Source organism: Canis lupus, chromosome 5, assembly GCF_048164855.1.
Source record: "Canis lupus baileyi chromosome 5, mCanLup2.hap1, whole genome shotgun sequence".
Classification (NCBI taxonomy): domain Eukaryota; kingdom Metazoa; phylum Chordata; class Mammalia; order Carnivora; family Canidae; genus Canis; species Canis lupus.
The window spans coordinates 77762572-77787225 of record NC_132842.1 but is presented as its reverse complement, the minus strand read 5'-3'; the positions used below and the strand labels follow the sequence as shown (position 1 = coordinate 77787225).

Genomic DNA, 24654 nt, shown 5'->3' with positions numbered 1-24654 from the left:
CTGCAGCTCCAAGTCTTGCTCCCGCTCATCCTGCCAAAGCCCACGCGGGGTGGGGGCCTGGCGCCTGGCTCGGCCTTCCCATCCTTCTCCCCACAGCCTCTCGGCTTCAGAGCTGCACCCTCCTTCGAAAGCAAGCAGGGAGCTGGGGGTGGAGGATGCAAATGTGTCATTTCCTTCCCGTGTCTGCTCATCATTTATTAGCGCCTGCTGCCGTGTCGAGAGCTGCCTTAAGTTTCCATGGTTAATCCTCAAGGTGTCCAGGGGGTTAGGTAATGTTTTCCCCATCCTATGACGCCCAGAGAGGTGAGGTGACTCCTCTGAGGCCACACAGCTGGTAGGACACCCTCCATCAGTGACTCCAAAGCCAGTGCTCATAGGTCAGGGGAACCTATTTCTTAGGAGACAGAAAACTCTGGGGAATTGGGTGGGCGCGTATGCTGATGCGGGCCTACTTCTAGGGTGGTGATGTGATGAGGGGAGAAGGGGTGGGGATAGCTCCAAAGTGCCCTGCAGAGGTCAAGGACAGGCCCAGTCACACAGGAGGATGTCGGCGGTGTCCAAGGACACTTGGAAGCCCTTCAGACCTGAAGGCCTCCCCAGATAAACACCAAATTAATAAAGGGTGCAGACTGCACAAATGCAGCTCAACCCCGGGCTCCCTTCCACCCAGGTGGCCCCTAGAGGCGGGACTCACCATTGGGTGAGGCAGTGTCCCCAACACTAATATCGCCTCAAGAAAGTGCTGAGCCCCCTGCCTGAGCCCCTCAAGTCAGTCAGTGTTTAATCACATGCCAGGTACCACACTAACTTCACGGTCACAACAGCCCACAGGGTGGTGACAGTTGTGCTCATGCTACATATGGAGAAACTGAGGCTGAGAGGGACCAAGTGCTTTGCTCGAGGTCACAGAGCTGCAAGGTGGGTGGGGGGTTGGATTCATGTCTCTCTGACTCCAGAGCCCAAGGGCTCACCCCCTACAATCCCCCTGGTGTTGGCTGAACACCAGTGTGGCTTGGCCACACTGCCCAAGGCGCAGGAGGAGGTGAGTTCTGACTCCCATCCCCCTTGGCTCCCAGACAGACCAGAAGGTGAGTGTGCAGCCTGCTGAGGCAGTGGGGGCTGGGGTGGCAGGGAGCGGTGGGGGTGCGCCTGGAGGGGGCGGAGACTCAGCCCGGCAGCGCCAGCCCTTTGCAGGAAGCACCTTTGCTTGTCTGGCGAGGCTGTGGGCAGAGGGCGGCTGTGTGGGATGCCCACTGCCACAAGCCGGAGATGGCTTCTAAGGGCAGAGGGTAAACAGTCACCCTGGCTGCTGGGTGTGCGCCTGGGGAGGGGGGATGGGTCAGCCCTGGAATATTCTGGGAAGTGAAGGAGGGAGAGCAGAGGCCTCAGGTTCTGAGAGTGAGGGGGAGGAAGGAGCCGGAGGACCCGAGAGGAGCCCGTAGTCCCAGCAGCGGGCCACAGCTGGGCGCGGCTGGCATCGTCCCCTCTCCGGGGAGGAGGGTCCTGGAGTCAGGACATCAGGGAGGCTCGTGCTTTGGTCAAGCTGGCAGCGTCTGTGCGACAGGAGAGCAAGAGGCCTCACATTGCTCAATAACCACGACTCCCTCCTGATCCTGTGCTGTGGCCTGTCCACTTTCCACTTCGTTCTCCGGGCAGCACATAGTGAGCGAGCAGGCTCTGAGCGGGGTGCCCAGGAGGACCGGCCCACCGGTCCTCATCCCCACCCACATCCAGTTTAGGAAAGTTGTACTGGCCTGCTCCCATCTGCTGTCTGTGAGGTCAAACCGGCTTACGCCAAACACAGCAGCACCCAGGGGTGGGGATGGGGGGAAATCACATAATAGGGGACACTTTCAGACCCGGCTGGCTCCAGGGCGAAAGAACATTCTCGGGAGCAGGGGCTCGCTCTCTGTCTCCTGGTTCTACTTTCTTTGTTTGGGGCTTCATTCTCGTCGGGGCATTCTCCATGGGGCACTGAAGATGCCTGCCCCGACCAACATTCCCATACTCCCCCTCTTGTAGCAACACTCATATATCCAATCTCAATCTGGACCCAGCTCTGGGATCATTAGGTGGGGGAGAGGGGCTGTTCTCCTGAGGACAAGGCAAAAACAATGTGCCCGTGACTAAGGAGACACGCGGTCAAGGACCCATTTGACCAACACTTAGGTAATAGTAATTGTGATCGGTGCCACCAAAGAGAAGCACAGGATGAGATCAATAAATGAGGGAATCTGATCTGGTCTGAGGAATCAAGGAAAGTTTCCCTGAGGAAGTGACCTTTGAATAGGGATTTGATGCATAAGCAGGAATTAACCAGCTTAGGGTGGGGAAGGACGTTCCAGGCAGAGGGAATGGTATTGCTGTAAGGTTGGGTGCCGGGAGCCCCAGGGAGAGGGCAGGTCATGAGTGGGTAGGGTGGTGGGCTCTCCCCACGTGGGCCTCTCTGTGCAGGTGACAGTAAGGATCTTGGAGTTTCCTTGAGAGCAACAGGAAGCCATTGGAGAGTTGTAAATGGGGCTGGCATCATCGAAGGTATGATTCTGTAACGATCTCTCTGGCTACATGAGTTGTCCAGGCAGGAGACCATGGTGGCTTGAATGAGGAGAGTGACATAGGAGACAGAGAGAGGTGCATGAATTTGAAATATATTTTGGAGGTGAAATGAATAGAACTCAGTACCTGAATGGATTGTGTCGGGTAGGGGGAGAAACACTTGAAGGATGGTTTCTAGGTTTCTGGCTCACACAGCAACCCACGGAATGGGGATTACTGGTTCTCATTTAACAGCTCAGAAACTGAGGCCCAGAGACAGGAGATGACTTGCCCAGGGTCACACAGCATGTGGGTGGCCGAGCCCAGATTCAAACTCAGGTCTGTGTCTTCAAAACCCATGTTCTTGTAGAAGACATGAACAGACATTTCTCCAAAGAAGACATACAGATGGCCAACAGACACAGGAAAAGGTGCTCAGCATCACTCATCATCAGGGAAATGCAAATCAAAACCACGATGAGGTATCCTCACACCTGGCAAAATGGCTAAGATCAAAAGCCCAAGAAACAAGAAGAGTTGGCAGGGACGTGGAGAAAAAAGAACCCTTGTTTACTGTTGGTGGGAATGCAAGCTGGTGCAGCCACTGCAGGAACAGTATAGAAAGAGTTTCCTTAAAAAATTGAAAATAGAGGGACACCTGGGTGGCTTAGCGGTTGAGCGTCTGCCTTTGGCTCAGGTTGGGATCCCGGGGTTTTGGGACTGAATCCCACATCAGGCTCCCCATAGGGAGTCTGCTTCTCCCTCTGCCTGTGTCTCTGCCTTTCTCTGTATGTCTCCCATGAATAAATAAAAATAATAATAAAAGCCTTTAAAAAAATTAAAAATAGAACTATCCTATGATCCAGTAATCGCACTACTGGATATTTACCCAAAGACTATGAAAAAACACTAATTCAAAGGGATACATGCACCTCTGTGTTTACTGCAGCATTATTTACAATAGCCGAATTATGGAAGCAACTCGTGTCCACCGACTGGTGAGCGGATAAAGAAGACGCGGTGTCTACGCACGATGGAATATTACTCAGCCATGAAAGGAATGAGCTCTTGCCATTAGCAATGACATGAGTGGAGCTAGAGAGTTTAATGCTGAGTGAAATAAGTCTCCTCCATTAAGGCTTTGAGAAATGAGTGGGAGCTTTAGAAAAGCTTGGGCAACCTAGCCCCCTATGGAGGGAACACCTGCAATGAGCTGCCTGAGGGTTCTAGAAAGTCCACAGCCAAGAGCCCACGTCAGAGGGCCAGAGAGCAGCCTAGTGGAGGGTACTCAGGAAGTGCACTAGCCTCTTCTGTTGTAGAAAGGTGTGCGTGTGTGTGTGTGTGTGTGTATGTGTGTGTAGCCTGGGGAATCTCAGTGTCTCATGAGAAGCAAGGAGATTGTCAGACCTGGAGATTCAATCTTGGCCCCAGGACTCCTGAGCTCTGTCTCGAACACTCCGTTTCCCTGCTTGCAAAATGATGTCTACAATTCCTACCTTGCAGGTGACTGCAAGGCTGAGATGGAGCCTTGGCCCTGAGAAGGGGGCTGTAAATTGTAGTTGTTAAAATTCTCTTATGCTAACCTTGGGGTATGAATCGTACTGAGAGAGGCAAGCAGGTTTCCCTGTTTGGGATTCTGGGGCGGGAATTCCCAGAGGTGGGGATACTGCAGACAAACACCCAGAGCACTTGGAGGACGTGGTGGGCCAGCCTGGGCATCTTGAACTTGTAGCCTTATTCTCTATGGCTCAGGAAACTTGCTCTTCTCCGGGAAGCTTTCTCGGCACACCCTGATCCACGTGTGCCTGCGCTCCTCCAGGCTGGATTTCTCAGTGGACCTCGGGGGATGTGGCTGTCTTCTTGCTGATTTGATCTTTGCGAATGACCACTCAGCTCCCAGAAAGAGCAAGTAGAGCTGCTCAACCAACTCTGTCACCTGTAAACTCAGGGATCCAGAGGAGATAAGATTGTCTTCCCCAGAGTGTGTTTAAGGATTCAGTGAGGTAATGCAGATGAAGGGCCCAACAGAGCCGTAAACCCCACCTCCCCTTTGGGTTGAGTACTCAAGAGTTGGGAAGAATGCCCGACACATAGTAGGTGCTCACCTAAGGCCTGGTGAATAAATATGCTTTCCTTCTTGATCTCCCTGGCAACACCTTGCCCATGATTGAGATCCGGGATGGGGGTAAAGTCAAGAAAATGCACTTGGGCATCAGACAGATTTTGGGTTCATAAGCTGCCTCTGACTCAGAAAAGCCATGATACTGCAAGTCACTTCACTTAACCTGCTTTCTTCTCTGAAAATTGGATTAAAAGGCCACCTCCCAGGGTTCTGTGATGATTCATTAAATCACAGGACTCATGCATGTGAAATGCTTAATGTGGTTCATGATGGGAGCTGCAATTATGACAATCAATCATTAACTCCCATGTATGCGGCTGCCCAAGGCAGTGGGCCTGTGTGGGTGGCTTCCCAGTATCTTTCTCCTCCCTGCTCCCTGCCCTTCTGGATAGACTTGGTTTTGATTTGGGGAACCATCTGCTTCTGGCACCAGGCAAAACTGGGGCTACAGGGGCAAGTGCATCTCAACCCTCTGGCTCAGTGATCAGTTTTACAGTTGGGCAGGTGACCCATGTCTGTCACATCAGAGTGAACTTCAGGACTTTTGTGAGGATTCTTGGACAAAGAAGCTTCTCTGAGACCCTACTCAGCAAGAATGAGTTGATCTTCGTCTTGGGAACTGCTGGCATGTGTCTTGAGACTGTAGGGAAGCCAGTCTTGAAAAAGACAAGTTGAGTGAGAGAAACTGGGTCATTGCTGGCACTGTTTAAACTGCTGGATCAAGCTTTTCCTGAAGGACTTTTCAAAAAAGGCGAGCCCATAAATTGCCTGTATTATTTATGGCTATTTGAATTGGGTTTTCTGCTCCTAGTAACCAAAATCATCCTTACGGATACAACCCATACATTTCTCCACCTTGTGTAGCTGTCACTTCCTTTCTGTGGGTGGGGTGACATCGGCTCAGGCCACATTTCCTCCATGAGCACATGGACTCTGTGAGAACCAGCTGACGCTGCTGCCTGTCGGAAACCAGACCACCCAGGAGCCGAAAGATTATGGAAACATAAAGAAAACCAGAGCAGGGAAAAATCCAAGTGAATGCTTCCAGAATAACCAAAAAGTCAAAAAAAAAAAAAAAAAGTGGTGGCAACTCTAATAGTAAAATAATTGACCACTACACTCCTGATTGAGGAGGGCGTATCCCCATCTAAACCACCTGAAGGGTGTGTCTTCTTTGCAGGGAATGTTCGGCGCTTCTGGGTGCCAGCATCAGCTCCCCTGCAGGAGAGCACTCTGGTTTCCTCTTCTGGAATGCAGGGGTCTCACCTTCCCTAGGTAAAGGTAGGCTCAACAGAAGCTCCGTTACTGGGATGGAATCTTGAACCAAAGAGCCTGATCCATCCATCCCCGAGTCAGGATCCTCACCACAGTATTCTGGCCAATGTTGTGCCTTTTGCTATTCTAATCTCTGCAGCATCCTTGGTCCCCAAGTTTGGTGCTCCAGCCTCCTACGGATACTGTGAGCTCTCAGTAACCTTCCAATATATTTCCTCTTGCTGAAGCTGGCAAGGTTCATTTCTGTTGCTTGCAACCCAAGAGTCCTTGGTGATACACCTGCAGAAGGGGCTGAGACAATGTGGCAGAGGGGCCTGTGACCCTCCGAGAAGCCTCGTCAAACACAGGTAAAGGGTGATTTTGCACCGGATCCTGGCTATGATGAGATGGATCCATTCTTGGGAAGGCAGACTGGCCAAATTGTGAAGGGTCCTCAAGTCATGGTGCGTTGTCATGCATCAGACATTGTCTGCAGACTGGATACGTACGTATATGTTGATGCCGATGTGATGCATGAAACACAGATCAGTTTCAGCGAATTCCTGAAAATTCACATTTAAAAAAATTATTAGGTAGCTTTTCATCTAACCAATACTAAATGTAAAATCTGGGGAAATGTTCACGTGGGGAAGGGGTGCTGTTCTTGAAAATGTCAGAACCGCAGATGCGAGGATGCAATGAGCAGGAGGATGCAATGAGCATTAGGGTGCAGGCTAATGTGGTGCCCAAGATTGCGAATCCGAGAAACCACCGAGGAGCCGGCACCCATGCAAGCGCACGAGGGCTTATTTGCAAGCTCTGCTGTGTCGGGTACACTTGGACCCAAGCTCGAGCTTGCAAATAATCCCTCGTGCGCTTGCATGGGTGTCGGCTCCTCGGTGGTTTCTCGGATTTGCAATCTTGGGCACAACAGCCGCGTGATCAGGGCGCCGGCAGGACTCCCCGCCCCGCCCCCAACCCCAACACCCAAGACGATCCACTTTCCCTCTCTCTGCAGCACAGCATCCTGGTACAGCTCTGGGGGCCTGGCTCCGCCCACTGGAGGTGGCATGTGACTCAGGGCTGGCCAATCAGAGCACTGGGTTCTCCTGGCCCCCGTGATTGGTTCACGGATGGAGGAATGACCCGATCAGAGCCAATGAGAGGCGGCGAGCGTGTCGCTGGGGCTGCTGGGAAGGAGACGCCCACCATGGCGCGGACGATTTAAGGTGTGGAGCGGCCGAGGTGCAGGCGGTGGGCTCTGCGGGGAGCCGCCCGGGGGAGGGGGAGGGCGTGGCCGGAGAGCGAGCAGCTGGGGCCCGGTATCGCGGACTGGCTCCTGGGTTTGCAGGAGCCGAGGACGCCCTTTCTCGCCAGCCGCTCGAGGGCCCTAAGGGACACGTGGGAGGAGTGATGCTGGAATTCCGAGACGCATTTAGAAAAGCATCCCGTTGTCTCACCCCATAGACTGGCTTCTTGGAAGAGGCACGTTCGGTGTAACTCAACCAAGGTGCGGCAGGGCCCAGCCTTCCTCGCGGGCTCTGGGTTCCGCCGGCCTCTGCCTCACCGAGGGGGCTCCGTTTAGGGTGGCCAGATCCAGCAGGCGAAAGTACAGGGCATCTCCTTCAACTTGTGTTTTAAAGATTTTATTTATTTATTCATCAGAGACACAGGCAGAGGGAGAAGCAGGCTCTGTGCAGGGTGCCCGTCGCGGGACTCGAACCCGGGACCCCGGGGTCACGCCCTGGGCCCAAGGCAGACGCTCACCCAGGCGTCCCCATCTCCTTAAGTTTGACGTTCAGATAAACAATATATATATATATATATATTTAGTATAAGTATGTCTCATGCAATGTTTGGGACATACTTATACTAAATAGTTACTCATCACGTATGTGAACTTGGAAATTTAACTGAGCGTCCTGTGTTTGTTCCAGCAGGTGCCACGGTGGTCGGTCGGGTCTGTTGGCAATAGGACAGGGAGGAGGAGGCAGGCACGGTGCACAGGAGCTGTCTCTGGGTGGCGTGGAAGCCTGGAGCTGTGACACGGGGCTGGGAGGAGCTGAACAAGGGAAGAGAACAGAGGGGAGTGGGGTCACCGAGGGTGACAGTGGGGACCCCGAGGCCCAGCAGGGGACGTGTACACAGGCACGGCAGCCGGTGAGCTTGCAGTGGCCACTACCTCCTTGAAGAGGAAGCTCTCCTGGCCTCATCCCTGCTCAAGGAGTCCATGTTTGCACCTCATGACGCTCCCTCCAGCCCCAGGTGGACAAGCACGGGCCCTTGACCCAAGGGCAGCCAACCCAGGGGTCTGACTGTGACTTAGGTCGAAGCTGAAGTGGCCTGAGCAGATGCCATCCTGAGCTTGGAGGTGGGGAGAGCTGGGGGCAGTCAGCAGTAGGAACTGAAGCTTGAAGGAGATTTGGAAAGAGGCTGAGAGGCCTGTGCAAAGGGGAGTGGTGAGGGAGGGAAGCTGTGTGGGTGCAGAGGCTCTGAGGTCACAAGGCCAGGCTCCAAACTAGGTCTTGGGGCTCCAGGTATGACCTCACTCTTGACGAGCTCCCAGCTTAGTGGGTGACGTCAAGGAGGAGGACTTCAGCTTTCCCTGGCCTGTTGAGGAGGGCCTCCTGGAGGAGGTGGCCTTTGAGCGGGGCGGTAAAGGATGAGTAGAAGTTTGCCAGGGAAGAAGGCAGGAAAGGCATTGGAGATGAAGGCCTGAGAAGCAAGAGGTCTTGCTGTGCTTGGGGACAGAGGAGGTTGAATTAAAGGTGAGGACTTGGAAGTTACTGGGCTTTGAAGTGACATGTGGATAAGGCTGGCCAGGGAGAGGGCAGAGACAAGGGTCACAGGCTGCTGCTTTGGGGGGCCAGTTGGGCGCATGAATATACTGAGTCAGTGAGGCATGAGCGAGAACCTGTGGCCTTCTGGGTCTCCTTCTATTTCCCAGTTTTAAAAGGGCAGGGATCCAATAATTGTTCTCTAGTGAAAATAAACCACTGTGAAAATGATAAAGAGCAAATGTCACCATAGCCAACTGGAAAGTCCACAGCCTGCCTAAAGCTGAGGCCCTGGACCCTGGCGACCCACTAGAATCAGCAGGGACACTTTTATGACCTAGGATTCCTGGAACCCATCCTGGGGAATCTGACTTAATTGGTCCGGGGTGGGGCCCAGGTGCAGCTACTAAATTGAATCTAATTTAATTCTAAGGTCCAGCCGGGGCGGAGAACCACTGGTTCCAAAGGAATGCCAGCTGGTGCCTTGCAGGAATGTATCTCCCCAAATCTTTTGGTTTTTCAAGAAAAGCCAGAAATCTGGATTTTTTTTTTTTTTCCTGTGAGATCTCCTTATTTTAAAATGTTGGCTCCACTTTACCAAAAGGCAAAACTGGGGAGTATTTACTGTGGACTCTTCCAAGCTCCTTACCCGCCACACCAACTGCAGGAGGTGTTTATGTCAACTTTGCAGACTAGGAAACAGGCACGGAGTAGCTGTGTAACTCACCCAAGGACATAGAGCTAGAAAGTGCCAGTCTGGCTCCAGAGGCCATGCTTTTATCCACGGAACCTGTCTGCAGTCTGGATCTGGCCCCGGGCCCAGCACTTTGTGGCCTCTGGTGGGTGAATAAGAGGAGAGGAGCCTGGGGCAGCGTCCTAGTTGGTGGGAGTGGGCAAAGGTTGGGGAGCTCCCCGCCTGCTGCCATCAGAACTCATCGGATGAATGCAGAACAGAGCCCCTTGCTATCTGTGAGGGCCTCCAGCATCTCTGCAGCCGCATGTGGCCCTGCCCAGGGAGGGGCGTCCAGCGGCTCTGCTTCCTATGAGGCCTGGCAGGTTCAGACTTGGGTTTCAAGGGCCCTGTTGGAGCTGGCTGGGCCCAGATGCTGGAGATAAATGGGCTCACGTGGTGGGGGGGCCCTTGCTGGGGAAGCTGCAGGCTTTGTTTGTTGCCGTGACTCAGGGCAGGTCATCACCTGGCAGCAGCCGTCACATCTCCTGGGCTCCAGGCTGTGCCCTGGAGGTGTCTCTGTCTGAGGCTGGTAGGACCCACCCAGGGAGCCCTGCTCTTGTAGTCGCCTTATAAGGAGATGTTACTTTCCCCCAGGTTTTGAGGATGAGACCAGTGGGCATTCTGGGTAAGGTAAGAGAACAGATTCAGTCAGCCAATGGGATTGATTAAGAGAGAAAAGTGGCCTTTTTCCGTGGGCCTGCTATGTGGGCTGCATCGTGTTGTGTGTCTTTGCATCCAATTTCTTAATTGTTCACAATTCCAAGGGGTCAATGTTCTCTTTATTTTACAGGTGAGGAGGTTGAGGCTCAGCGAGGTGAAGTGACTTGGCCAAGGTTTCGTGGCTTGAAATAGAGCTGTGATCGGAGTCAAGGTTGTTCCCTGGCTGTTTACGGTCTCCAGGTATGTCCTAAGGCCCCTGCTCCACATCTGCCCAGATCCCACTCGCTCAGGACCCCAGGACTTTGCTGCCGCACCCTAGCGGATCAGGCCTGTGTGTGCCTCTATAGCATGTTTACAGGTCATGGGCAGCTTGGACAGACATGTCCAGGAGATGACAAGTCTACGGACATGAGGCCATCTGTACAGATCAATTGCAGAGAGATTCGGGGCTGGCTGTTATTAACACACTGTCAAATCATATAATGAATCTGTGGCCACTGGGCCAAGAATCATTTGAGTTAAGTTAAAAATAAGAACAAAGTTATGTTTTTGTCTGGCTGAAAAAGCAGTGACTTACTATGTTTTCCAGCTTATTCTAGCTTCGTAAAACTAGTTCAGAAATCAACACTGTTGTCTTTTCATCTCTGTTCAGAGCGCCCCATGGCAGCTGGGCCCGTGTCTTTGCCTGGCTCTATCTGCTTATAGGTTCGGCCCTGCTGGGGAGGGGCATAGGCTGTGTCAGATGTAGGTCCCACCAAGTGGGGGCGGTGCACCTGGGTGCTGAGGAGTTTCCTGAAAGACCCCGTGGGGCCCAGGCAGGCTCCTATTTTGTGAGGTGGGCTGGGTAGCAGGTGGCTGGAGATTGGGAGGGAGGAGGTGGCTGCCCAATCTATGGCAAGAGGCCAGCTTTGCACCTTTGGGCCCTGACTGCTCCAGCCCCCCAGTCTCCTCCCCTGCCCTGCTTGCCTTGCCTCCAGACCTAAGCCGCTCAGCAGTCTTTACCTGTGCGTGGCCATTTGCTCTCCTAGGATCACTGTTCGTTACTTGCAGGGATAACCTGTGTGAAAAAGCCCAGCACTGGGTTAAACGTGTAACTGGTGCTTAAAAGCACACTTCCCTCCCTCCGTCTGTGGAGGTGTGGTCCTCCTAGCTCTGGTGGAACCGTAGGATGCCACGAGAGGTACAGTACCAAGCCAGAGAAACCTCTAGTCTGCGTGTGTGGAAGAGGCAATGTCTGAGGCCTGTTGCAGAGGCAGTTGGTTGAGTTTTGACTGTCCAGCACCCAAGATCCCTGGGACTCGCCCCTGCCCGCTCTTAGTATGCTGTTTTGCATGGTGCTTCTCCCCATCAGGGGTGGGACAGGTGACCTGCAGAGGCCCCAGCCTAGGCACTGTGTTCTCTCAGCCACAGGGACTGGTTCACTCAGAGCTGGTGCGACTCTGAGCTGAGAGTTTGCTAGGGCTGCTGGGACAGCCTCAAGCCCTCCTCCTGGACTTTAGTCTGCACCTGCTTCTCCCAGTGGTCCTCCACTGTGAGCTCCCTTGCAGCCTCCCAGTAAATGCCCTTCCAGCGGAAGGAAGCCAAGTTGGATTCTGAGGCTGGCATTCCAGGAGCTCTAGGGGGGACATCTCTCAGATCTGCAGATCTATCCCACCTCCTGGGATAGAGGAGCTGAATGCCCCTTCTGTTGCTGCTGGATGGAAGGGGAGGGCTGTGGTGAAGGCGCCTGGAGGAAGGGGAGTGTCCCATCTTGGCCCGGCTGGGACTCCAGGGTCAGGTTTAGTCCCTGAGTGAATTGTCAGGAACAGCCTAAGCCAGGCAGCCTGGACTTTGCAGAGGGAGATCTTCTAGCCACAGACCCAATCCTTTCTGCAGGGCTTGGGGAGCTGTGTGGGGGAGGAGGAACTGCCCCTTCTAGGCTGGCACAATGACCAGAGCACATTCTAGGTGCCCGGAAGGGATGTGAACCCATGAGTGGGGAAAAGTGAGACCTTGGAGCTGATAGGATGGAGGAGAGAGGCAGGCCCTAGCAGGCCCTAGCAGGAAGGGAGAAGGGGTTGGAAAGAATATTGCCTTGGAGCCAGACGGATCTAGGTTTGAGTCTCCCTCCATCACTAATCCACAGTGAGAGTTACCTCACCTCTCTGAGCCTCAGATTGCTTGTCTGTAAAATGGGAATAATCCTACAGCTTCCTGGGCCCGGGGTGAATCATGTGAAACGTTCATGTGGTGCTGGGCACCAGCAAGGAGCCCACGAATGTTTGCTTCTATTGTTGTGAAGAAGAGGAACCCCACTTCAGATCAAGCTGGGCACATGCCTTTAAGAACTGGGCTTGGTTGTAATTCCAGCTCTGAGCCGACAGACCGACAGACCTTGGGCAGCTGACTGTGGGCTTCCCCCTTGGGTGTCAGTTTGCGCATCTGTAAGATGGGGATAATAGAGTAGACATGAGGTTTAAAAGGCATTATTGACAGAAAGTGCTTAGCACCAAGCCTGGCACATAGTAGGTGCCCAATAGACACCAGTTCCCTCCTTACTGCTTTCCCTTTTTGTGCTGGATGTGAAAGAGCGTGTGGTGCGGGGAGCAGAGAAGCCTCAGAGTCAGAGTCAGAGAACTAGGTTCTGGCCCAGGCTCGGCACTAAATTGCTGGGCTTTCTTTGTGTGCGATCCTGACCTCTGGGTCTCCGTCCTCCTGTCGTCTGTTAAATGACCTTGGACTCGGTGGTCTTGTTTCTGACTCTTAAATTCCATTCTGTGAAAATAAGAAACATGAAAACATTGCTGCATAAGTAAGGGGCTGAAGGCAGCTAGCTGTTCCTTGCCTGGGATGGGGCCGTAACAGAGGGAGCCTGCACTTCTGCTACGGAGGACCCCTCGCGAGGCCTGGTCTGGAAGAAGGTCATCACAAGTGAAGGACGTAGCTCTGTGTAAAGAGGAGCAGGAGTTTTGAAGAGATTTCTTGGTCACTATGGAAAGCCCTGGACTGGGAACAGAGTGGACATGAACAGGGAGTTCCTCAGTGGAGAGGGCCTTAGGAGCATGAGGGCAGTCAGAGCTAGGGAATGTTCTGGAGGGTAAGTGAAACATTCACTTTGATGTTGCTGCTGGCAGGGTTCAGAACCCTCTCCTTTCCCTGAGGTCCTCTGCACACACAGGGTGTCAGAAATATCCAGAGGGGCACTGGACTTCCTGCGGGATGGAGCATGGAGTTTGGAATGATTGTATTTTGAAATTCAGGCCATGGTGAACCTGGAGGATGTGGAGACATTGGGGTTACGGCTGTATGTACTATTTGGACCAGCAGAGAGGAGTGAGCATCCTCCATTGGGTGGAGGTGGGCGGATGGTGTGACCCTGGCCGAGCTGCCGAGCAAGAGTTTGGAGGGGAGGACTTGTGGGGGGTGTTGCTGCAGAGGGCAATGGGTTTGGGTCTCAAAGGACCTGGCAGGCAGGCTGTGTAAGAACTTGACTTTTTTGTTCAGTGTTGGGGAGCTGTGGAGGACTTCAGAGCATGGGAGGGCCGAGGAGCAGACTGGCTATGGGAAGGTGGCCCCTGTGGCCTGAGGCAGATGGACCAGGGTGGGATGGCGACAGGCACGGAAGGGGAATGAGTGCTTGGTGTAGAGGACAGGTTCACTCTAGGGGTCTTGTTGTGGCCACATGAGTGCAAGCTGGGTACCGAGGTTGGGTGCGATGTAGCCCCTGGTGAGAGAGGGCTCCTGGGTCATGGTCCTGGAGGCAGTGCGACGTCACCTGCAGCAGTCACCAACTTCCTCTGACCTCCAGCTTTCTGGGGACTCCGCCCCTCTGAGGACTCAACACAGACTTGGAATTTTTTTTTTTTTTTAAGATTTTATTTATTCATGAGACACACACACACACACACACAGAGGCAGAGACATAGGCAGCGGGAGAAGCAGGCTCCATGCAGGGAGCCTGATGCAGGACCCAATCCCAGGACCCCAGGATCATGCACTGAGCCAAAGGCAGATGCTCAACCACTAAGCGACCTGGTTGCCCCCAGGCTTGGAAGTTTTAAAGTCCTGTCATGTTAAAGGTGACTCAGTGAGAAGGGCAGGGCCAGGGGAAGGGATCTCTCACCCCAGACCTTCTGTGTCTCCCCACATCTTCACGGGCCACAACTAGGGTCCTGCGACTACACCAGCTGTTCTCATTTTCCAGCCGGGGAAACAGGCCCGGCTCCAGTTCAGGTTCAGTCACTCTGTGTGGCTGTGGGTGAGTCTCTTCTCTCTGGGCCTCAGTTTCCTCATCTGTTAAGTGGGATAACCGGTCTGCCCCACAGACTCGTTTTCTCTCATCCTCTTGCCTCACCATCGACTGTGTCCCTGCCCAGGCCTCTGGACCCAGATACGGGTCCTGGGTGTCTCTGTAGCTCACATGCTCTACCTCCTCTTCTGACCCTGGCTCCCCACCCCTCTAGGACCCTGCTTCCCTTGGGGGCACTCCTTTGTAAGCTGGCCATCTCCTGTCAGGCTGGGGTCCTCCTTGATCCTGCCCCCCGACCCTGCCTGCCACCCTCCACGTTCCGTGAAGGTTTGGCTCACAGCCTTCCCTCTACCCCGGGCAGTCATCCATCAGCTGCCCTCTGCCTTTGCCTCCCTGGGCCCTGGCCTTCTGGAACCCACCTCCAAACCCTCCATCCCGAAGGTGCCCACTTCCCAGCCTCCTGGAACCCGGCTCCTGTACTAAGACCCTTGACCAGAGCTCCATGTACCTGAAGTCCCAGGCCCTGTCACCCACCTTCCTCTCACTGCTCGCTCACCCGAGTGTGGCTGAAGGAAGTTGCTGCCCAGTAGGTCGTAGCCACTTCTGTCCATGGTTTCCAGCCTCAGTGGGCCTTCAGCACTCCCTTTGAGCCCTTCCGTGTGGCAGGTGGTCTCCTTTCCAGGCCATCGCTACCCTCCTCGGCCCCGCAGAGCTGCATCTGCATCCCCAACCCCCAGCATCCCCAGGGAATAGGTGACTGTGCCCACTGCCTCCTCCCCAAGAACTGAGGCCTTAGAGGGAGTATGCTTGGTTTCCCACCCCAACCGTCCACCCCCGTCATTCCATCCTCTGTCCTCCTCCAGTCCCCAGGGGGAGGCCACCTGTATGGTGCATGGCCAGCTGCTCCCTCCTCTCTCCTCTGGAGCCCTGCTCTCCCCCATCACCCACACCCACACTAATTCCCATTCTCTCCGTCCCCTCCCCTCTGCTCCCTTCCCACCCTCACAGCCTGTCAGGCCTTGTCCTCACATCTCCCAGTGAAGGACCACCCCCAAACCAGCGTCCCTTGGTCCGGCATTTTCTCTCTGGGGACCTGGCTGGTCCCAATTGTGGTCAGCCAACATGTCTCCCTTTTCCCCTTCATGCTTCAGGCCACTGCTGTCTCCCCAGCTCCATCCTCCTGCAGACCTCATTGCCAAATCCAGTGGTTAATGCTTCACACCTTAGTTAACACATCTTACTACTTTTTTCCCTTCTGGAGATTTCTTTTCCCTTCTGTATTAGAGCCTGCTGGTGGCCCCCCTACAACCATTCTCTCCAGGTTCCTTACTGACAGAACCCAGACCTCCAGGAAAGCACTGTGCTCTGCTGAAGGGCCACATCTCCAACCTGCCCCGCACCTGGGGCTGGCCAGTGAGGTGTCAGCTCTGGGGGAAGAGTGGGACAGGCCTTCCAGAAAGCTCCTTACAAGAGTCTTGGCAGTCTCAGCTAGGCGGTAAATCTGCTTTTGCTTTTTCCTTCTTGCTGCCAGAACGTGAACGTGACGGCTAGACCTACAGTAGCCATCTTGTGACCACGAAGTGACCGCGAATGTGGAGATCAGGGCTAAGGGTAGCAGAGCTAGAGACAGAGAAGCCTGAGTCCCTCACACCTCTTTTACACAAGAGAAAATGGAAACTATTACCGTGATTAAGCCCCCAGTTAGAGTTTCTGTTGCTCACAGCAGAATCCCATCCTAGAGCACGCAACCTCAGAATGGCTTTCTGGATTTCCTCCTATCTCTCGGGCTGCTCCTCCTCTGTCTCTGTTTGTGGATGTCTTCATTGCTCTGCTCCTACAATAGAGGGACCCCAGGCTTCTGTTCTTGGTCTCCCCCTTTTGTCTATGTGCCTTACTTTCTAAGTAATCTTGTTCTTCCTGTGGCTTTACATTGTATGGCGGTGACTTCCCATCTGCAGTGCAGACGCTTCCAGACCTACAGACTCCTGTCTTCAACCAGGATGTCCCAGGGAGCCCTCAAGCTCAGGGGCCTGCAGACTTTCTCATGCCGATTTCCCCTCTCAGGGCCCCAGCTCAGCGGGTACATCTTCCCCCACTTTGGCGGCCAGGTTGCAAACTCAAGAGTCCTTCTCTCCTTCCTCCCGTTGCTACCCCCTCAGCTCCTCCTGTGCTGTCATTCATTAAGATCTAGCAATTTACTGCTTCACACCCATGAGGACGGCTGTTATCAAAACCCAGAAATAACAGGCGCTGGCAAGGCTGTGGTGGAGGAATTGGAAACCGTGTGCTTTGCTGGGTGGGAGTGTGAAGTGGCGCAGCCAGTGCGGAAAATATGGCAGTTCCTCAAGAAGTTAAACATAGAATTGCTGTACGATCCAGCAATTCCACTTCGGAGTGTAACCCCCAAAGCATTGAAAGCAGGGTCTCGAAGAGGTATTTGTACACCAGAGGTATTTGTACATGGCAGTGCTCTTCATCATAGCCCAAGGGTGGAAGCAGCCCAGGTGGCCACGGACAGATGAATGGATAAACGAAGTGTGGTATATCCATACAACGGAATATTATTCAGCCTTAAGAAGGAAGGAAATCCTGACACCTGCTGCAATATGAATGGATCTTGAAGACATTATACTCAGTGACATAAGCCAGTCACAAAAAACAAGTAGCATTGTATAATTCCACTTAAGCGAGGTTCTAAAAATCATCAAATCCATAGAGACAGAGATAGAATGAGGGGGCGGGGGGGCGGTGCTAGGGGAGGCAGTGATGAAGTTAACACTTAATGGGGGCAGAATTTCAGTTGTGGAAGAAAAAGTTGTGGAGGTGGATGGTGGCAGTGGTTATGGAACAATGTGAATTAATCGATGCCACAGAACTCTACACTTAGAAATGCCTAAGCGTCCGTGTTATGTGTGGTGTGTCACAGTAAAACAGATCTAACAGTATTACTTCCTAAATTCTGTGTCTCCTTGATACCTTTTTTAAAATAAGGATATTATTTATTTATTCATGAGAGACACACACAGAAAGAGAGGCAGAGACACAGGCAGAGGGAGAAGCAGGCCCCCGTCAGGGAGCCTGATGCGGGACTTGATCCTGAATTCCAGGATCACACCCTGAGCCTAAAACAGAGACCAACCACTGAGCCATCCAGGCGTCCCTCCTTGATAGCTTTTGATGGTCAGTGGGACCACCACAGAACCTTCCCTCTGGTCCTCTGCCTCCAATTTTACTCTGTCCATAGCCCAACCCCTCTTAATCACATTGTTTTTCTAAACCCCTGATCTGTTTGTGTCAGTCCCTTCCCTGGGGGCCTCCATGACTCCTCATTGCCTATGGGACTAATTCTGAGTCCCTCCTCCTGGCTTTCCAGGCCCTCCTGATCTGCACTATGTCTATTTTTCCAGCCAGCACCTCCTTCTTTTTGGCCCAGTACTTCTTTGAGGGCCCAGGCTGTCTCCCACTCTGTGCCTCCGCAGGTACTGTTCCACCTTCCTGTATGCTCACCATGACCCTGTGGCTGCCTTTTGTCCTTTGCACGGCCGAGTCACCCATCCACATGCTGCTCTAGAGCCTCTTCTTCTGTGGCGCTGTTGCTGCACTGTCCCTTCTGGCCTCCATACCACTCCTTTGCCACCGCTATCAGTTACCACGCACATCGTGCTGTGCTGAGACAATAGACCTGCAAGTCCATCTCCCAGGAATCCTTTAATTTCCCTCCTCTTCCTCCAGGAAGTCTTTCCTGACTCCAGCCCACAGTGACGTCCACCTTCTGTGAGCCCCCGATGGCTCGAAACTCACTGGGTGCCCCACTTCAGCATTTGACTGGAGCTTGTCCGTCTTTCGTTCTCTCAAGAGGATTAGTTTGGCCACACCCAAGAGCTGGTGAAAAAGCTCTTCAGCAGCGGGGACCGTGGCCTCAGTTCTCCTGGTCCCCAGCCCCGGGTATGGAGCTGGTCGCCTGGAAGAAAGGCAGGAGTGGACATTTAGTGAGCAACTTTGTGCCGGGACCTGCTGTGTCAGTTCATCCCCTGGACAACTCAGAAATGAGCTTTATCATTCCCACTTTACAGATGAGGAGGCTGCCCCTGTGAAGGTCAAGGACCTTCAAGGGACCATGGTCAAGGGACCATGTGGCAAATCTGGGGTGGGGAGAATGAGGACTTGAACCCAGACCACTCAGACTCACAGGCTTGTGCTCTGCCCTTGTCCAAAGGCTGGGCCCCAGAATGACTCGCAGGATTATACTGGCCGGCGTGAGCACGCGCCCAGAGCTTGTCACCTGCACATGTGGCAGTGTTTGACTTTTTCCAGCAAACTGGAGTGTGCGAAAGTTGGAGGCGGTACCAAAGGGAAACAATTTGTGTTGGTCCTGGCTCCAGGTCTGGGGAAGCATCCAGGGCCACGGAGGCTGGGTGGGGAGTTGGGCAGCATCAGGGACCCTAAGCAGTCTCCCTGGTCATCGAGGTGATATTGCCTCCAGGACAGGGCCTCCTCTGCAGTAACTATCCACATTTTTAAGGATTTTTTTCTTTTTGCTAAAATTGGGCAGTTCCTGTCACCTCTCTGGCTCTCATTTTCCTCATCTAAAAAAATGGAAATTTAAATAGCTGTTTCTTTCTCAGATTTTTTTTTTTTTTGGGGGGGGACAGATCCTTCACAAGGAGGGCTGACCTTGGTGATGAAAAAGTCCTGTGCCCTTTTGAGAGGCTTTGCATCCTCTCGAGAAGCCCCTGGCGCAGAGGTGAGGGAAGGATTGCTAATCCACTTTACAGACAAGAAAGACGGGAGCTGTGGACATCTGGCCATGGATGGATTTGCTCTCATCCCACAGCTAGTGAGCGGGAGCTGGGACCTATGCTGAGGTTTCTGAACTAAGCCCAGCAGCCTTTCTGCCTTTACCCAGTAGTTGGAAGCCAGCAGAGAAGAGGCTAAATAATTGGAATTTAGTCCAATGGTGAGGGAGTGAGCACTAGAGAAAGACCACCACATTACTGGCTTAGAGGACCAGAGAAGGAAGGTCAGTTGCCCAAAGTCACAGAGCCAGTTGGTGGCAGAGCTGACTACAATGATAAAGCAACGACAAAAAAAGTCGTTGACCCAACACTAGTTGGGTCTACTAGGTAGTAGGTGTTCTACATGTAGTGAGATAGGGAATCACCCCAGCATCCTGCAGGGGTAAGTACCTCTGTGAGGGTTTTCAGGGGTAGAAATAGAAGGTCAGCGAGGGGGCCCCACTTCTCTAGAGCTCACGCTTGGTTAGTGGGAAACCAACATTTGAACCCAGTCGGACACCAGAGCTGGTGTTCTCAGCCACACTGTCCCACCTCCATGCTCGCCCGTGTGTGTGCAGGAGCCTATAAATGTAGCATATTGACCAGGGGCTTTGAAGCTCCAGAGAGCAGGGTCAGGGCTGGGGGCCAGCTGCCAGCCTCTCAGCCCACGGGTAACCAGGTGTGCAAAGACTCCATCAGAAGGGGCGTGTGGCGTGTGGTGGGGGGAGTGCATTGGTGGGGGTGTGTGTCAGGAAGTGTATCCTTGCCACCCAGACCTCGGTTTCCCCATCACAAAGTGTAGATGTTAACTGATCCCTAAGGTGCTTCCCAGCCCCACATTCCTGGCCTCCCCCCCAAAGGGTTCTGGGTTGACTCTTGGTGGGGGGAGCCAGCTGGCCCCTCCCCCTCTCCCAAGGTGTGAGCCACCCGGGGAACGTGGGGCTGGCTGTCATGGCAACCCTGTGTTGCGAAATGACGTAATTGGAGTTCCAAACGTGTGAAATCAAATACAACATCCGCAAACACAGCCTGGGGGTCGGCATGGCAACCGTGGGGCACCAGGATGGGCAGGCGCTCCCTGCCCCGCAGCCGCCGGTCTGGCTCGGCCACCTGGGCTGGCATGCAGGGCATGCTGCCCCCTCTCTCTCCTGGGGCCTCTGCCGGACCCTCTGCCGCTGCCCCTTCTTCTTCTTCTTCTCTGGGAGGCAGTGTGGACAGGTGGTTAGGGGGGCCACTGGCATCAGACAGATCTGGGTTAGTGTCCTGACACGTGGCAGCCTTGAGGTCTTGGGCAGTCGGCGTTACCTCTTGGACTGGACCTGCCTAAGATGTGAGCTCTTACCCTGTACTTTCTCTTCCTTCTTTCCCTCTGCTGTTCCTGTCCCTGCCCGCATCCCACTCTGCCCTCCTGGCACTGCAGTGACAGTGGCTCGGAGCCTGGACACCCAGCTCGCGTGTCTGTCAAGCCCTGTACAGCTTTGCCTGCGACCTCATTCTTAGGTCTTCCCTTCTCTGGACCTTGGTGCTCTCCTCCATAAAATAAGGGCGTGTCCACCCGTCTCTTTTATATTGTGGCCCACAGGCCATCTACTTTGGTCTCACCTGGGCACAGATTAGAACTGCACATTCCCGAACTCTTCCCCTTGATACTCTGACTCAGGAGGTCTGGGGTGGGGCCCAGAATCTCAGATTTTTAAAGTTTGTTGGTTTGTTTATTTATTTATTATTTATCTGAGAGCAAGAGACAGTGAGAGAGCACAAGCGAGTGGAGGAACAGAGGGGAGAGCAGGAAGTCTGATGCGGGGGCTCGAACCCAGCACCCTGGGGTCATAACATGAGCCCAATTTAGATGCTTACCTGACCGAGCCACCCAAGCAACCCCAGAATTCTGAGTTTTAATGGGCTTTCCGGGTGGACCTGAGGGACACTGCAGAGTGAGAGTCTCTAGGGTGGACGGTCCCTGTGACTCTGAGCCTGGCTCTGATTGGCTACCTTCTGGGGTCCCTCTTTCTCTTCTGCAGCACCCCTGACACCAGGCCAGGGCAGCCTCCCTCTGGTTTCTGTCTCAGTCTGTCCCGTTCATTCAATCAACAGATGTCTCTTGTGCCGGGCTTCATGCCAGGTACCTTTCCCATGGCAGCGGGGAGCTGGCGTGGCTGCGGGTTTGGGTGGGAGTGAGAGCCTGGGTGCTGGCAAGCTGCTCATCTGTCTGTGACTCAGTTTCTTCATGTGTAGATGGGGAAGCCAGAGTGGGGCTCACATGAGAGGACGACAGTGGTACCTTCTCTGGAGACTTTCTCCCTGGTACACTGGACACTGCTAGATACTACTTGTAACTTCAAGGTGGGGCTAGTTCCCTCCGTTTTACAGTTGGGGAAACCGAGGCTCAGAGAGTTGATTTGACTCTCCTAGGTCCCTGAGCAAGGAGCCAGTTTGGTATTTAGACCGCCCCCTTCCAGGCTCCCCACCAGCAGCTCTCCCTCCCCTGCTCCCTCCTGACTCCTTCACCCCCCCCCCTCCACTCCCTCCTCCCTCCCTCCGCCTGGTCTATTTTCCATCAGAGGATCTAGAGAGAGTTTTCTGTACTCACTGTCTGCTAGTCCATCTTTTTTTTTTCTTTTTTTGAAGATATTATTTATTTGAGACAGAGTGAGTGAGAGAGAGAGAGAGAGAAAGCGAGAGAGCACGAGCTGGGGGTAGGGTAGGGGCAGAGGGAGAGAGAGAAGCAGACTCCCCTGACCCTGGAGGCTGACACGGGTCTCGATCCTGGGACCCTGAGATCATGACCTGAGCCAAAGGCAGATGCTTTACCGAGTGAGCCACCCAGGTGCCCCTGCCAGTCCCTCTTTAGCTTCCTGCAGCCCAAACCGATGGTCCCCCCCCTGCCCCGCCCCACAGCGCTGAGGCTGGAGGTTGCTCCCTCCTCCTGGCAGATCCTCCTTCCTAGGCTTCACTTTCTCCCACCCCTCCTGGTTTCCTTCATCCAACTTAAAGGATTTTTAAAAACCCAAGCATTTGTGGAGCACCTGCCATGTGTCTTCCTTGTGCCAAGTGGGGGACACGGGGGAACAGAGCTGCGGGGAGCACAGTCCTGGGTCTGCACCTCTGTTCCTGCTCCCAGACAGTGGGTGCTGGCCTTCTGCCTCACTCCTGCTTGGAGGCTTCTCTCTGTAGCCCCTCTCGACTGTTCTGTCTGTTCCCCTGGCCTTGCCTCCAACCGTGGCCTGAGGAGTCCTCAGCCTTTCTAGGCCAGAACATTGTATGAGCTCCAGCTGCGATGTCCACTGGCCACCTGGATCCCATCAACTGCCCCCAAGTGTTCTCTGGACTCCAGACATCCCTTCCAGTTCTTCCCCTGTAGAGTTCCTTCGCGAAGTCACACTAGTCTGACTGACTGCTCAGTGCCACGTGTGGAATCCTCATTCTTTCACCTGCCCAACTCCCTACTCATCCCATGACACCCACCCCAGGAAGTCCTCCAGGATTGAGCAAGTGCTCTGTGTGCCCCCAGTGCGGAGGCTCCCCTCCAGCATGGCGGGATCCTTGAGCCCAGGGCCTGGCACAGAGTAGGATACCAGCAAATGTGCCTGTAGAAGCCAAGGGGGCTGTTGGAGCTCTCCAACACCTAGTTCAAACCAGTATTACCAATGGGGATTCAGAGGCCCAAAGTCTCAAATGAAATTAGCAGCAGAGCCAGGACTCAGCTCCAAGTGCCTGGATCCCATTTCAGAGTCTGACACATCAGAGCCCAAGGCCAGGATGCTAAGAGGCCATGGATGGGACAGTGCTTGGGCAGCTGAGTTATCCTGAGATGCCATCACATTCCAGGCTTTCTTCCTCCGGGTGGGTGCAGTCAGTTCTTCATACCTGCCCAGGGAGGTATTTTTCACAGTGAAGAGGTTGAGTATTTCCAAAGTGCCTACTGCATGCCAGGCGCCTGGCCTGGTGCTTTCACACATGGTATCTGGCTTCTGTTGTCTCGGCGGAGGAGCCAGGAGGGATGTGGAGGGATCACGCATGTGACACCGTAGCCTCTTCTCTGAGTGCTGGGTGTATAGCAGGTGCTTGTTGAGGTTTGCCCTGCATGAAGGACTTGCCAATTGGACCCTAGGATGCTGTGCTGAGCTCAGGCAGAGGCACTGGAACCCCCTCCTGAGGTCCACTGGGCTGAGACTTCTCGGATGAGGTCTGTGGCAGTGAGGTGCTCCAGCACTTGAGACAGGCCCAGGTGTGCAGGAAGCTCCCATACCGGGATACTGAGTGGCTTTACCCCTGTGACCTTAGAGATGACCACGTCACCAGGGCCCGTCTTCTAGTGGCCAAATGGGGGTCCTTGCTCTTTCCAGTGGACATAGCTTAAAAACCTTAAGGGTGAGAGCACTTGTGCCAGGCCCTGTTCTAATGCTTCACGTGTGCAAGCTCAGTGTCCTTACAGCTACCTTTGAGATTGGTACTATTTTAAGCCCCATTTTACAGATGTGTACATTGAGGCCCAGAGAGTAGCTCACCCAAGGTCCTGCATCTGATGAGTGGTAGGGTCAGGAATCAAACCCAGACCATCTGACTCCAGAACCCATGCTCCTCGTGGCCCCCCGAGTGCCGTGTGATCTGGCCTCTGTCTGTACTGGGTCTCCAGGCTGCCCCCTGCAGCATCTCTAGAAGCCTTGCTATCAGATGTCATTTGTTGGATGAATTAATTAAATGTACAGGTAATTGAAGAAATTAATTTCAAGAATCATTTAGGATTTATACCACACCTACGTCTAGGCTTTGGGGATTGGTTGCAAAACAAAACATGATGTGAGGAGATAGTTAAAGATGGAAATGCAGCAAAACGCCCTGGAGTCAGCAGAGGCCCAGTGTGTGTTAGGCTCGTTCATATGGGAGTCTCGGCTGTCAGAGGCTGAGCTACTGGAGACATGGGGAAGTCAGAGGGGCTTGACAACTTTCACTCATGGGTCTCAGGTTCCTCATCTGTACAATGGGGACAAAATGGTGTTGACCTTATAGAACTGTCAAGGGGGTTAACTGGATATGCTAAGGGCTCAGAACAGTGCCTGGCATGGACTTGATCCAGTATCAGAGAAAGCTGCTGCTGTTATTAATTATTACTACTAAAAGGCAAACCCACACCTGTGGTTGGAGCTAGAACTTCATTTCTGGGACTTAATTCAAGGAAAGATGTCAGCAGGGGGCATGGGGACTATCTTAGTTTGAGGATTTGAAAGGGCAGAAACGTTTAAGACATGAGTCAAATCCAAACGTGTTATTTCTGTTTTATTCTTTGATTGGCCTTGGGCTCAGCCATTCTTCTGCACTCTTCTGTGCAGGTGGTGGGAGTCAGTCCATACGGCCAGGACAGCTGGGACGGGCCCTTCCCAGAGTGCTGGCCCCTGCTCAAGATGGGGGCCCTGGGAGCCCCTTAGCTGCCCGCACAGGGCTCATGGCACCCTTCCCCCGGCCTTGGCAGCTGGCCCCAGGACAGGTAGGGGGCAGCAAAACCTGAGTGGGAAATGGTCAAGCCTGACCTGTGGTGACTCTGCCCCTGTCAGTCTCCACCTGCTTGTTTG

General features: G+C 53.7%; 1 long non-coding RNA gene across 6 annotated transcripts in view; it reads left to right on the top strand.

The window, feature by feature from the left end:
- The first annotated feature begins 7101 nt into the window (after positions 1-7101).
- Positions 7102-24654, top strand: part of LOC140634245 (uncharacterized) — an 82397-nt gene continuing 64844 nt past the window's right edge. For 5 of the 6 annotated variants that reach the window (XR_012031764.1, XR_012031760.1, XR_012031762.1 and 2 more), the window contains exons 1-2: positions 7102-7140; positions 10212-10321. This is a non-coding gene — a long non-coding RNA (uncharacterized lncRNA). Of the gene's footprint in view, positions 7141-7217; positions 7422-10211; positions 10322-24654 lie in introns of those variants that run through there. The other variant, XR_012031763.1, reaches the window with a different exon arrangement.